The sequence below is a fragment of the Pinus tabuliformis genome, chromosome 1_1 (assembly GCF_031772625.1).
Source record: "Pinus tabuliformis cultivar Carrire ecotype Pingquan chromosome 1_1, CPIR1, whole genome shotgun sequence".
Lineage (NCBI taxonomy): Eukaryota > Viridiplantae > Streptophyta > Pinopsida > Pinales > Pinaceae > Pinus > Pinus tabuliformis.
The window spans coordinates 224368110-224381481 of NC_142297.1; positions in this window are offsets into that span (position 1 = coordinate 224368110).

Here is a 13372-nt window from a genome sequence, read left to right on the forward strand (position 1 = left end):
TGAGAGGAAGTGTTGAACATAGCAACAAGAAATGATAAAAATAGAATCCAGAAATTCCAATTTTAATTTGATCTTGAATTAAAATTGTGAATTAAAATCGAATTTAGTCTCACCAGCTACTTGGAAATAATTAATTAATTCATTATGGATTAATTAGTTGGAGAAATTCAAGTTAGAAATCTTTCTGCAGTCATGCAACAATTATCCCTTAAATTAAGGAGATTATCTCTTAATTAAGGAGATAAGATTGAGTTATATTTGAGTTGTAATTAGTTAGCTAAGTTTACTGAGTTAATTCCAATTAAATTAGTTCCAAACTGTTTGAGGAACTAATTGTGAGTTAACAGTCAGTTGATACATGCATGCACTCAACCAGTGTACTCCAAATAACTAAAGATTCCCTCATCAGAAACTCATGCATGTCTTTTTTGAGAAAGACCCAATTGAACTAAATGTCAAGGACAGTGTACTATCAGTTGCATGTGTTTTCTTATAAAGGAAACTAATGCATGCAGTCAAGGAAAGGTTCCTTGAGGATTGCGCAGTTCTAGCAATGTGTTATAGCAGTGTGTGAGAGCAGTGTTACACTGGGTGAAGGAGATCATCCCAGAGGTAACTGCGCAAGGAAATAGGATCTTGGAGGGAAAAGGAGAAGGCTTGTGAGAAGCTTTGATTGCATGTGAGAATCCAGGAGGATTGTGTTGAAAATGGCAACAAGAAATGCTCAAAATAGAAGTGCTAAAAATAGCAGTTTGGGTATTACTGCTAGATTGAGCAACAGGGAACGAAAAATGGAAGTGCTAAAAAAGCTATTTTTAGAAGTTCAGGATGGATTCCTATTTCAGTCAGTCCCTGGACTAAAAATACAAAGTAAAATTCGAATTTGAACTTAATAGCTATTTGAAAATAAATTAATTAATTCTCCATGAGTTAATTAGTTGTGAAAAATCAAACATGAAGTCTATGTGAGGACATGCAACAGTTTCTCTATTAATTGAGGAATTTATCCATCACTTAAAGAGATAAGGATGAGTTCTAATTTGATTTGTAATTCGCTGGCTCAGTTAACTGAGTCAAGTCCAGTTAGATTGATTTAAATAGTTTGTTTAAATTAATGTGAGTTCAGTTAGTTAATGCTTGCATGCATGTAACAATTGTTCTTCAAATAACTGAATATTCTCTCATGAATAACTCATGCATGTCAATTCAAACAGAGACCCAGTTGAGATCAGAGGAGGGACAATGTACTATCAGTTGGATGAATGTTTTTCCTATAAAGGAAGCTCATCCATGAGAAGGATTTATCTCCTTCGAGATTGCGCAGTTGGATTAGAGGTTAGTGAGTGTGTGAAGAGGCAATTCACACAAGTGGCTGCACTGGACCCCAATCAAAGTTGCGCAAAGAAATAGGAGGCTTGGAGGGTAGACCAAAGGTTTGAGAGAGGCCTTTAACTATCTATGAGTAGTAGAGGTATTTCAGAGAGAGCAGGTTAGCTTTTGAGCTGATTCGTTTTGTAATACTGGCTATATTTCCACTTGTATGATAATACAGAGATGGGGTTTTGGGCTGGTGCTGTCCCCTGGTTATATCTTCTGTGTTATGTGTCATTGATTTCTCCATATTAGTTATGTGTGTTCTTATTGATGTTGCTCATATTCTATTAAGCTTCCACTAAATTGGTTGTAGAAGTAGATCAAGTATTTTGCTCTATTATATTGCATTATTAGGTGATCTACAGGTGGAATTTCTACAGATTGTACTTAGATCTTGCTAGCTATGAGAGCTAATGCTTTGTATAATTCTAATGTATTTCCACCTTGTATGATAATATAGATAGTGGGGTTTTTAGCTGAGGCTTTCCCCTGAGTATTTTCTATGTTTCATGTGCATTGATTCTTCTTCTTATGGTTATATGTGTTCAGCTCGATCTTTAAGCTTCCTCAAGTTTGATAATAGAAGAAGATTATAGTATTTTACTTTGGTATATTGCATTATCGAGTTAATCTACAGTCAGATTTTCTACATAGATCTCAGAGGTAGATTTGTAGAGAATTTGCAGGAAATTCTACAAATATTTAACATATAAATGGGGACACTTTTTAAATTTTCAGCCTTTGAAAAATAAATGCTAACTCTAGGAAATTTCCTTGAAACCCTTAGAAAACAACCCAAGCTTAGGACCTTTATCACAAATCGCATTTCACATTTTTCCATGTGATAATTATAAACATCTTTAATAAAATCGTGAAATGTGATATGCGATGAATCCCCTCGCTGCGATATTCCAATCAGAATTCCTTGAGAACACACGATTTCATTTCACAAAGTCGCAAATACATAATGCATTCCATTGTGTCATCCTTTAACGATCTGTGAAATGTGATATTGTAATTTTCGCAATCGCATTTCGCATTATCTCCAAGCAACGATATATTACAACGTTTAAAAGTTGTGATGTGTGAACAAAGCAGGACGCATGGGAAGTTACTATGTTTTAATATAATAATGAGTCATTTTACCAGGTAATTAATGTTTAGCAGCCCGAGGAGAGTTAATGATGTTTCAAGTTATGGCTAGTTAACACTGAAATCTCGTTCAAAATCTTCCCACAATTCAAAGTCATTTTAGAGAGCTTTCAGCCCTAACTGCCCTATATCGTCTGCATTGATATATCTCTTTTGTTTCAGGAAAGCTTCAAAATACATGTCATTACAAAAGGTAATGCAAAAGCAAAAGAGGCAGAGCATTTCAGAGTCTAAGGTATCATAAATATCGCCTATATTCGTTGATATAGTTTGCAGCATCAATGGAGGAGAAATAGGATGGGAAGTCATATACAACAGGATTGAAGATGAGTGTCCTAAAATTACTGTCATAAAGGTGACAACAAACTCAATGAAACCTTCGGGAGTCCAATTCAAAGATGCTACCTATTCCTTCCTTCACAGAATAGGAGCAAGAGCGAAAATACTCCCATACACTGATATGATTAGATGGGTGGTGGAAAATCTCAGTATTGAAGATAGGCAATTCAGGAACTCGAAGATGGAGCTCATGGGGTCATTCAAAGCTGAAGACCTAAAGCAAATGTATCATATACTTGACCCTTGGGACATATATGAAAAATCATACCTAGCCAACTTCGCAAAGAAAAATGAAGAACCTTTCAAGATGATCCAAGGTTGGAGGGTACTAGAGAACAAGTTCAAATATGATAAGACAGAGATGTATCTTGTATCTTCCTTGGAAAACCCCTACAACTATGCAACTTCTATGTTATGTAGGCTATATGGATTACCTAATAATACTAAGTTTTCCATAGAATGGATTCCTTTAATTGATGCTTGTGTCAATTCCCACATAATGAATTGGGCCACTATCCTATCTGATAACCTAGCCACTGCCATCTCCGAGTATCATCAAAAGAGATCCTCCTCCACAGAGAACCTTCCTCCATTTTATTTCAGTGCCTATATCATGGATGCCATTTGTTTCTGCACTAAATTTCCAATCATGGGTTGGAAATGGACTTTGCAGGACCCCTACCCCATCCATCTCAGCCATAAACAGATTTGGGAATCCCATTATATACCCCATTTTTATAAAGTATGCCATGTTATTATTTTACCATTGCATCAATTGATTTTTAATAATAAAGCCCCCAAGTTTTCCAAAGAAGCTACTATAGACCTTCTCGTAGTAGGCAAGTATTTTGTTGAAGAATGGTTTACATACATCAGAGTTTTTGGCAGTACAGTGGACCTGCATGTCCTCCCTTTGTATGTCTCTAATAAACTATTAGCAAGAGAAATAGCCCACCAGACTGTGGGAAAAAGGCTTAACTAAGACCCAAAAAGATAATAAAAATTCATTGTGGCCATCTTTTCCCATTCAGTGTGGTTCTTTTTTGTTAGAAAATTTCAACCATGCAACTAAGGAATCACTAAGCCTAGAAAGCCTCAGGCTCCATACTCTGCCAAAGAGGTAATTTGATCTAGACAAAATATCACATAATATTACTACTGCAGTGAAGATTAAGCCCTTTAACCATGAGGCTAATAATTTTGAAGACCTTTTATAGCCAGCTGAATCATTTGAACAAGCGTTTGAATGGAAGGGCCAATTTGAGTCCTAAAGATTTTGAAAGCTTTCAGGAATTTAGAAACAAAAGGCTCAAAATAGTTCCATTTCATTTGTTAAGAGTTGAGGAAAAACCTACACCCAGTGTAACGATCAACAATGAGGGACCAAATTATCGCATAGATTCTCAAGTGGACAAAGGGAAAGCACGGGATATAAGGAAAGCCCAGGACATTGAGAATACAACGGAATCCAATAGGAGGTCAGCCGAAAAGCAGGTCATAAATGACCCGACTAAGATATCGGTTCTGAGATCAAAAGCAGCAGTTTGGAGTAGGAGTGGGACCAATTAAATAAAAAACTACAAGACACTCCTAAGACAACAAATGCCCAGGAAACCACGGAATATCACACTCCTCTACATACTCAGAAAATTACAAAGTCTGAGCCGATGGATGAGCAAGGGACAAGTTCGCAGCAAACAAAATACATTTCTACTTTTCCCACATCGGAAATTGTCCTAAAGGTGACTGAAATTCCTCCTTTAGATGTGTTCTACAGCCCACTTCACAAGGCTATAGTAAGGAGACAAAGTAAAATAAGGAGGGTAGAGACACCCGAGATCCCACCAGGGAATGATCCAACGGACATAGTCTGGAAGGATATCCCTTCCAATCCTACTGAAAATTTAACAAGACTGTCGCAGTTTAGAGGGGTGTATGCTATGGCCACCATGGATAAAGCTACGAAGGTATCTATTTTGTTAAGGGATAAGGAAGAGAAGATAGCATAGCTCAAGCAACAGCTGCAAATTGAAAAAGAAAATGTGAATCAGCAAGTTGCTGAACAAATAGCTCAATTATAGCAAAATATGGAAGTGTTAAAGATAAGCCATGAAGTAGATATTTCTGCGAAGAATATGAAAATTCAAGAACTGCAAGAAGCCATGGAAAAATATGAAGATGTCCCTACTATTGATGAATTCATCAAAGAGGCACTAGAGCTTAATTCCCTTCTATGAAAATAGCAAGAGCTATTTTGCCAAAGAATGTCGCATATCGCTCCTTATATGATCACTAATGATCAGTTAACAGATAAGGTGATTGACCAGAGAACTGAATTTAATGATTTAAATACAAGGATATTTGAACTCATTGAATGGAAAGAAACAGAAGAAGGAAGGAGAGCTAATCTGCCCAAGATTGAGGAGACACCTAAGGACATTCTATTCAAGGATTGGGATGCACGGATCAAGCAAGATGAATTAGAAGTGGCAAGAGTAGTAGGGGTGTCAAAGAACATAGTAAAATCAGTAAACCACACTTTGCACGCCACCAACCTGGTGAAAGAAGGTAACCCGAAATCGCTGCCAGATTTAAATAACTTGCACAAAAGATGGAAGGAAAGAGTAGAAATCCAAAGGGAGGTGATCATAAAGTTAGAAAAGATTGACTAGGAGGCGTATTGGTAATACCTTGTCAATGCACATAGCCAAATCATGACCCTCAACTGCTCACTCCATTCAACTCATGCCACCTCTCACAGATGTTGTTTTCAAAGGACATGTCAGAACACAGTTTGGGGCACCTCCTCAAGTGAAACTGATGGCCGATATATGCAATTTAAAAGAGAAGCTGGTAGACAGTAAGTCATCATTATAACCTCTGCCCATCAAGTCACTTTTATTTTTAGATTTAGTTGCTAGTTAGGAGGAAGGTTTTTGGAAACCTCCTGAAATTTTTGTATAATCTATTTTTGAACATTAGTTAGAATAGTATTTATACCCTTCTCATGCATTTAGAGAAGGGTCCAAAATTTTATCAAAAACATTTGCAAAGAATTCACTTCTGTAAGTTTGTGAATGCCATGATGAAATTATGGAACATGGTCGTTTCTTTTAAATATCATACTACTTTCCTTTGTTGATGCAATATTGTATACTTGGAAGATAATTTGATATGAAGAAAGGAGTTGATCTACGTCATTACTCAAATGAGTAGAACTTCACACATATGGTACTTTTATCTTGTATGATTAGTTTTTTTTTCTGATTAATTAGTGATAACATTTCAATTTCATGAATTGTATATGAAATATGTTCTTTCTATTATGTGTTAATTACACTACTGTATGATGCCTAGCTGAAATTGTTTATTTTCATATATAATCATCAGATATATGCGATATAGTTTATACATTTCTTTGACTAACTATTTAGTCAAAGAAATTATTGTTACATGTTATCATCTATGTTTAATGCGTGATTGATCTTTATTATCACAGGTCAAACATATATATTTTTAGATCGCATATCACACAGAGTACTCGGGTTTATATTAGATTAAGTTAGCTAGAGATTTGCATGATAGAAAAGGCCATTTAGTTATTATTATTCTTATTAAAATCGCTTGAAAACCACCCATTCTCATTTTAAAACCCGCATTAGGAAACTGGTCCCATCATCCCCAGTCGGAGCCACCACTTTAAACAGAAAACGAGTTTTCTTTAAGGTCTAGACCAGGTGGTTATCCCCCATGTTGGAGAAGCAGAAATCTAACGCTTCAACAGGTCCTTTCACCGTAGAGGGAGAGGGTGGAAGTCTGTATCAAGTCGAAACGGAATAGCTCGAACTCTATCAGAGACACACAACACAACAGGACATGCGCAACTTCTGGCAAAGTAGTTCACATGGATGCAACAGTAACAAACACACAGTGAATGGATAACACGTAGAACACCCACACAAGTTTGAAATTCGTTATAAAAAAATTTGAGAATGGTTTTGTCAAGTGTTTGGGGGGATAGCCCACACAAGAACGACAACGTTAACAACTTATACGACACATTTTTGTAAGCATATGTAATAGGAAAACTGAAATAGTTCAATTTTTTTAACACAGGTTAAAGTAACATGCATTACAAGTGTCCAAAGAATAGTCTTACAAAAAAATACAATAGATGTGTGAAAACGTGTTGTCTTGTTATCCAGCTTCTGAATTAAGCGAAAGTTCCAAGACACATCGGTACACGATACATCACTAACCCTGATAGCGGAGCGTTGGAGCCACTGCTCGCTCCTCAAAGAAAAGACTACAAATTCTCAAGGCTATGTGGGAGGAGCCAAGGTGAAAAGTCTTTCACATGTACAAATGAGGGGTATTTATAGCAAGGATAAAACTGACCCTTGTGACTGTGCGACTTCCCTCATGATCATTTGATTTACATGACTCTTCAGATTTACATGAGGGTCTCTTAGACTTCCACGTTAAATTACATTGATTACACCAGTGTGGCCCATAGTAGTGATGTGACTGAGATGACTCATGACATGACTCGACACTACAGAGCTGGTGTGTTCATGTTGTTGGTGGTGTGCATGTTGAGCTGCAGTGCTGCTGAGTGATGGATGTCCTCTTGGTGTATCATAGCTTACCTCCTCATGGAAAGGTGTGCGCAGTCTTCGATGATCTTGATTGTCGCTTGATTTTGCATGTGCCCATTCCTCCTTTGCTTGTACTTTGGCGTGCTCCATGTGTTCATCCATTCACGAAAAAATCTCCTCGCATGCATTCCTTGTTCATCCATTTGTAAAACAATCTCCTCGCATGTGCTCCTCGTTCATCTCATTCATCGTCGTGTTGTGTCTCATCCATGCACCTATATATGAAATCACTCATGATGAGATGACATCAAAACCAAAAATCTCCCAGTCTACCATGATACATTGTCATTCTCTTTCAAATGCAGTTGACCAGGAGAGAGGACAAATCTCTGAAACTGAACAAGGTAGATTTCAGGCTGGGATGCGGGCTCCAGGCATTGTTCATGAAAATTGTGCAGAGGTCATTGAGAAGCTGAAATGGGAAATCTGGATCAGTAGTGACTATCCTTGGGATCTGTCTCAGCTGGAGGTCAGATTTGTTCAATTTTTTTAGGGAGACCATGCAAGTAGCAGAGGAAGATTGGTAGTGAAAACTATGCAATTTCTCCAAGAAGCTAGCAGTGGGTTGTGGGAGTCTGCTGGACAAAATTGTGTAATTTCTCGGAGGTTGTCCTACTAGACATCCTTGCATAGTTTCTAAGTTGAGAAGGATCCTGGGTATTTAGGGGACTGCTCATGAAAATTTTGGAGTTTTTTGGGTGAGCAGCAGGTCGGCTGACTGGGTGACTAGCTAGAAAAATTACACAATTTTTTGAGGGAGACAGTGACAAACACAGGGTGTCTTTCTAGCATGTCTACACAGTTTCTTTAGTTAGCAGAGCAGTTATTCTTTGTAGATTTTGCGCAATTCTTTTGGGGATTGAAGCCCGGGGTCACTGCCCGGTCGAACTCTCATGTTGACAAGCTAGAGGCTTAGTTGATGTGCTTGCGGGCAGTGCAGATTTAAATGGATTGCTAGGAAACTTTTGCATTATACTGGATGAGAGTCGGTCAAGTCAATTTTGGGATTGCACAATGTTGACTACCAAGGAGGCAACCTCAACCTCTTTGCAATTCTGGGTAGTAATGCATGATCACTGAGAGCTGAAACTGCACAATGCATCTCAGCGGGTGTCTGATTGTTGGAGGATGGTTTGATTGATAGAGCTTCAACAAAATGACCAAATGTGTTAATGAGTGACTTCGTACATGCATTGATTCACGAACACACACTCAACATGACTTGACGACAAGACACCTCAAACCAACAAGACAACATACACTCAGTGTGGCTGACCGACGGTGTGAGTGAAAAGCACGACACTTGTGATAGATCGTTGAACGACCATGACGACAATACGTGACAGTGCATACAAATTCATGTGTGAGTGCGAAGAATGTTTACATAGCATACACAACTTGTACACATGAAAGTAGACCTTGCGCATGGCCAGAACATGACTACAAGCATGACATTGTGACCAACATGCAAAAATATGTCCGATGAATGGTAAAGCAAGGAGGCTGCAAAGACTCAACATAGGCTCATGGGATGAGCCCAAGTGCTAGAAAACATCAAGGAAAAACCAAAGGAAGGCTTTGAAATTGAATGCAAGCCAAAAGTTTGGAGGGTGTTGTAGCCGCTATAACACTTGGTGACACACTGGTTGAACTCCAGCTTCTTTGTTTTGGTGTATTGTCAGTATAGGGCCTTGGTATTTCAAGATGTACTGAATTATTGCACAGGTTACTTCAGCTTCCCCACTTACCCCATGGACATACATGGTTCACCTTTTTTCAATTTAGTCAAGCACAACAACAAGTTTTAGCTTGATCATAATGTTTCACAATCGGGGAGGGTAGTTTGGCTCGCGAGTTAAAAGATTTCAGACTATAATTTTTCATCTCTAGTGTTTCTCCACTGCCAACAGACCTAGACAGTACCCCAACATAGTCACGCAGGAACACACACATTCCTCCACCACCAGTGAGCCTGGTCTGTACCCTGGTGGAGTTGCATGCTTCACCTCTCTGCGCATGAAGCCTTTCTCTTCTTTCGCCTTTGTATTCTTAAGAGGACTGTGCATAGGCACTTATTTATTTTTGGGACAGAAGAGGGATCCTGAATTATTGAGAGAAGAAGAGGTTGTTCCTTCAGAGAAGCATGTAAGACCTCTGACATACATTTTCTTATTTAGATTTTTCCCCTTCTCTATTTCTACTCGATGGATGAGCTTGAACACACAAAGAAGAAGGTTGAGTGCAAGCATGGGGTTTCCCAGTGTGGACACAAGCTCATGATTGGACTCAAGCTTCCCTTGGAGATGGCCCATATTTTCTGTTAAGACTTCATTGTTCAAAGGTTACAACCAAGCACAAAGAAGACAGACACAAGACTGGCCAAGTGCTGTAGTGTCACAAGACTCTTTAGATCTCAACCACATACTCATTCAAAAGCCATAACTTAGTAGAGGGCAGCACTTATTTACAAAATCAAAAATATCATGGTACTAAACAAACAAAACAAAACGAAAAAAAATAGTAAACAAAGCGAATAAGAAAAACAACAAGAAATAAACAGAGTATGTACATGGTGTGGGGTGAGGCCTGGCCTACTGAAAACAGAGTTTGAGATCTTAGTCATTGACAGGAAGGTTGTCAAGTGATTGTAGACAGTACATGTGTGGGCCAAGCTTCTCTTGAACCAGTGTCAAACTATCAAGTTCTGCTACCAGAACATGGTGGTATCTCGAAATACCATTAAGCAGAGACAAGATTCCTGGCCCAGATACTGCGTGTAACATAGGTTCCGATGATGGCACGGGGTAGTTTTTTTGTTCCAGGAATGGTTCAAGTTCTTGAAATCAATGCATAAGTGGATTTCCCTAGATTTCTTACATACAAAACTAAAATTAGAAATCCATGTAAAATAGCGAGCTCTGTAAGTGATCTGAGCATCCAACAACTTAATCAGTTCTCTCTGTATAAGGGGTTCAAGTGACAAATGTGTTTTACTTAGTTTTTGTTGCAATCACTTGACTCCTTCTTTTATTGGAATTCTGTGTTGGATTATTCGCATGTCATATGTACTCAGGTCATCATATGCCCATGCAGACACATCCTGATACTGTTTGAACAAGCGGACACAAACTTGCTACTCCTCTGGTGTGCAACACGTACTAAGACTGATGAACTTTAGATTGTGGTCTTTCCCCAGGTTGATATGTTCATTCATCATGGTGGAACTATCGATTTTGTTGTTTCTTGACCCTTGACAACAATTTTGCAAGACATAGAGCTTGTTGAGAGAAACCACACCCTTGGGGATGAGGTTTCCTTTCTTGTCATCAACTGCAGCTTGCAAGGACTACTCGTGCTCATCTTCATAAGTTGTTGCATCCTTGAAGGCATCAACATTGTCCACAAAGTGAAGTATCTGTTGATCATCATAAAAATCACATATATTAGTTATGTTATCAGGGATATAAGGCTTATATAAAATTTCAACAATAAATATATCCCTAAGCGGTGACATGCTAGTAACTGTGTTTGCTACGATATCAATAGTTGCGTTGCACGTTCTTGGCACAACAATGATATTGAATGCTTGGAAGTTATATATTAGCACCATACCTCTTGCTAGTATCTTTTGAGATGAGGTGATAAATAGTGTATGGTATTACGTACTTGCCATAACATGATTTCTGCATCACCTACCACTTTGAGTGCAACAATGTTGAGGTTAATGCCTTTTTGCAAGCCAAACACGAGTGATTCATATTCATTATTTGTTGTTCATGCACTCCAACTCCAAGAGACTCAATATCAAGTGTTTCTTGTGCTTTGGGTCAATCAAGGCACACCCAACTTCAAAGTCATCCTGTGTCTTTGATCCGTCAAAGTACATGGTCCATAGCTCATCTATACACGGATCGTTCGATGTGCTTGTACTACTACTACTATAGCTACTACTGGTACTAGTGTTATAATGTGTTGTAAAAGTTTCATCTCCATCAGTTGGGCAAGGAAGTTGACCCAACTGCATGCTTGGTGGGGTTAAAGCTAGTTGTTCAAGATAACACCCCAACGTAGTTTCCAAGAGGCAGTTGTCAAACATGAGTTCTACGAAGGCCAACAGTTTGTTCTCACCATTGATGGGAGTGATGTTATGCCTCATGTATCTCTCGGATAACACTCGGATTTTATTTCATTTTCCCTTCTATGGAAGCCACAAGTGTGACCAGTCTATAGAAAAATATTCATTCAACTTTCTAGACCAGTTTCTGCTGAGTGTTAGGCCATATGCTTTCGATATGTCCACAAAAACAATGTTTATGCATTGGTGAACTTAGTCGTCATGAAATAACCATATGATCACATCCTAACGTTCCACAATGGTTGGTACACATGTCCGATCAAGTTGGATGATCTACACGGATGTCTTTATCCATTGCGCATTGATCTTCTTGGCAATGGAGAGCAGCATGACATTGGCTGATGCGCCAGAATTAACCAAATAGTTGTGAACATTATAGTTAAAAATTTCAAATGAAAAAAAGAATGGAGGGCAAATAGAGCTTTCTTCTTCCATCCATAGTGTGTTTACCACAGTTTTGAGTGAACCGGGAGATGTGCTTGCTCCCATGTTGGTTGAGGTTGCAATGTCCATAGATCTCTCCCCAAATATGCACAACAAAATATCTCACTGACTCTAAATCTTAGCCAACTTGAACAAACTAATGTTTGTGTGAGTTTTCTTCATGTCTTCCACGATATTGTAATCCAAAGCGGGTAGACTCACAGAGATATCCGGGGTGAGACTGATGTTCATGTTGTCCAATGGAGTGTTTTTCAATTTGTTTTTCAATTTGTTTCTCATGGACGTACTCTTTTTCGTCGTTGTCTTCCGAGGCTTGCTTTTTGTTTTCTGCTTTGGGATGGTTGGTGGATCAACCTTCCTCATCAACAATTTCATCTTTTCTCGTATCTCCCCAATTTTAGGGGGAGCCCCTTGGCTTCTGAAAATTTATTGACCATTTTGCTTTTAGGGTTGCTTCTCGGTGTTTTTCTTCTACGCTTCTTGTGAGCACAGATACATGTTGATCACCTTCCCAGTGATTGATGTCTCGTCAAGTGCATCATCTGTGTCTCCTGGTTGGATCTCAGTGGTGATCAGTATGTCTAGTGCGCAGTTTCATACTGAGCCTGCAACTTGTTTCCAATCCGAACAAGACCCTTCCAGGTGATCATCTTCATGGAATGATAAAAATTTGTTGTTCACGCACTATTCTATCTGGAACACTGAGCTAGAGCTCTGCGTAGTTTTAGCCGGTAAGCGGTTACTACCTAATGACATGATTCCTTTATGTGTCTGTCTGGGTGGCCGGATACTCGTGGATGTGTTGATTGTTCATTGTTTGAGCTCAAACACTTATGTTGTCAAGTTCTTGACAAGACGAGTCAGGGTTTCAATATCACTTGCTTCTTTGTCTTTACCCCTGCTTGTCATAGCCTGAGGATTCTTGCTCACATATCTGGAGTCCTTCATTAATTTATCATCCTTGATAACTCCAATCGCATGCAGGTCCTTTTCAATAGCGATTGCCTCTTCATAGTTTTCTAGTAATGTTGGTTTCACATCTCACTTGACGAACTACACAATTTTGGTTGGTAGTGCGGACATGTAGTAATCAAAAGTGATGGAGTCATGAGGTTTCGTGTCCGCTGCAAACTTGTTCAATATACGCACAAACCTCTACTTGAAATCCTTTACCTTTTCTTTCACCTCCATCTTCAATCTGGCCAACTCTTTAAGTAACATGGTTGGGGTCTTGTCATCAGCAAATTTCTCCAGGAACATGTGTTTGAAC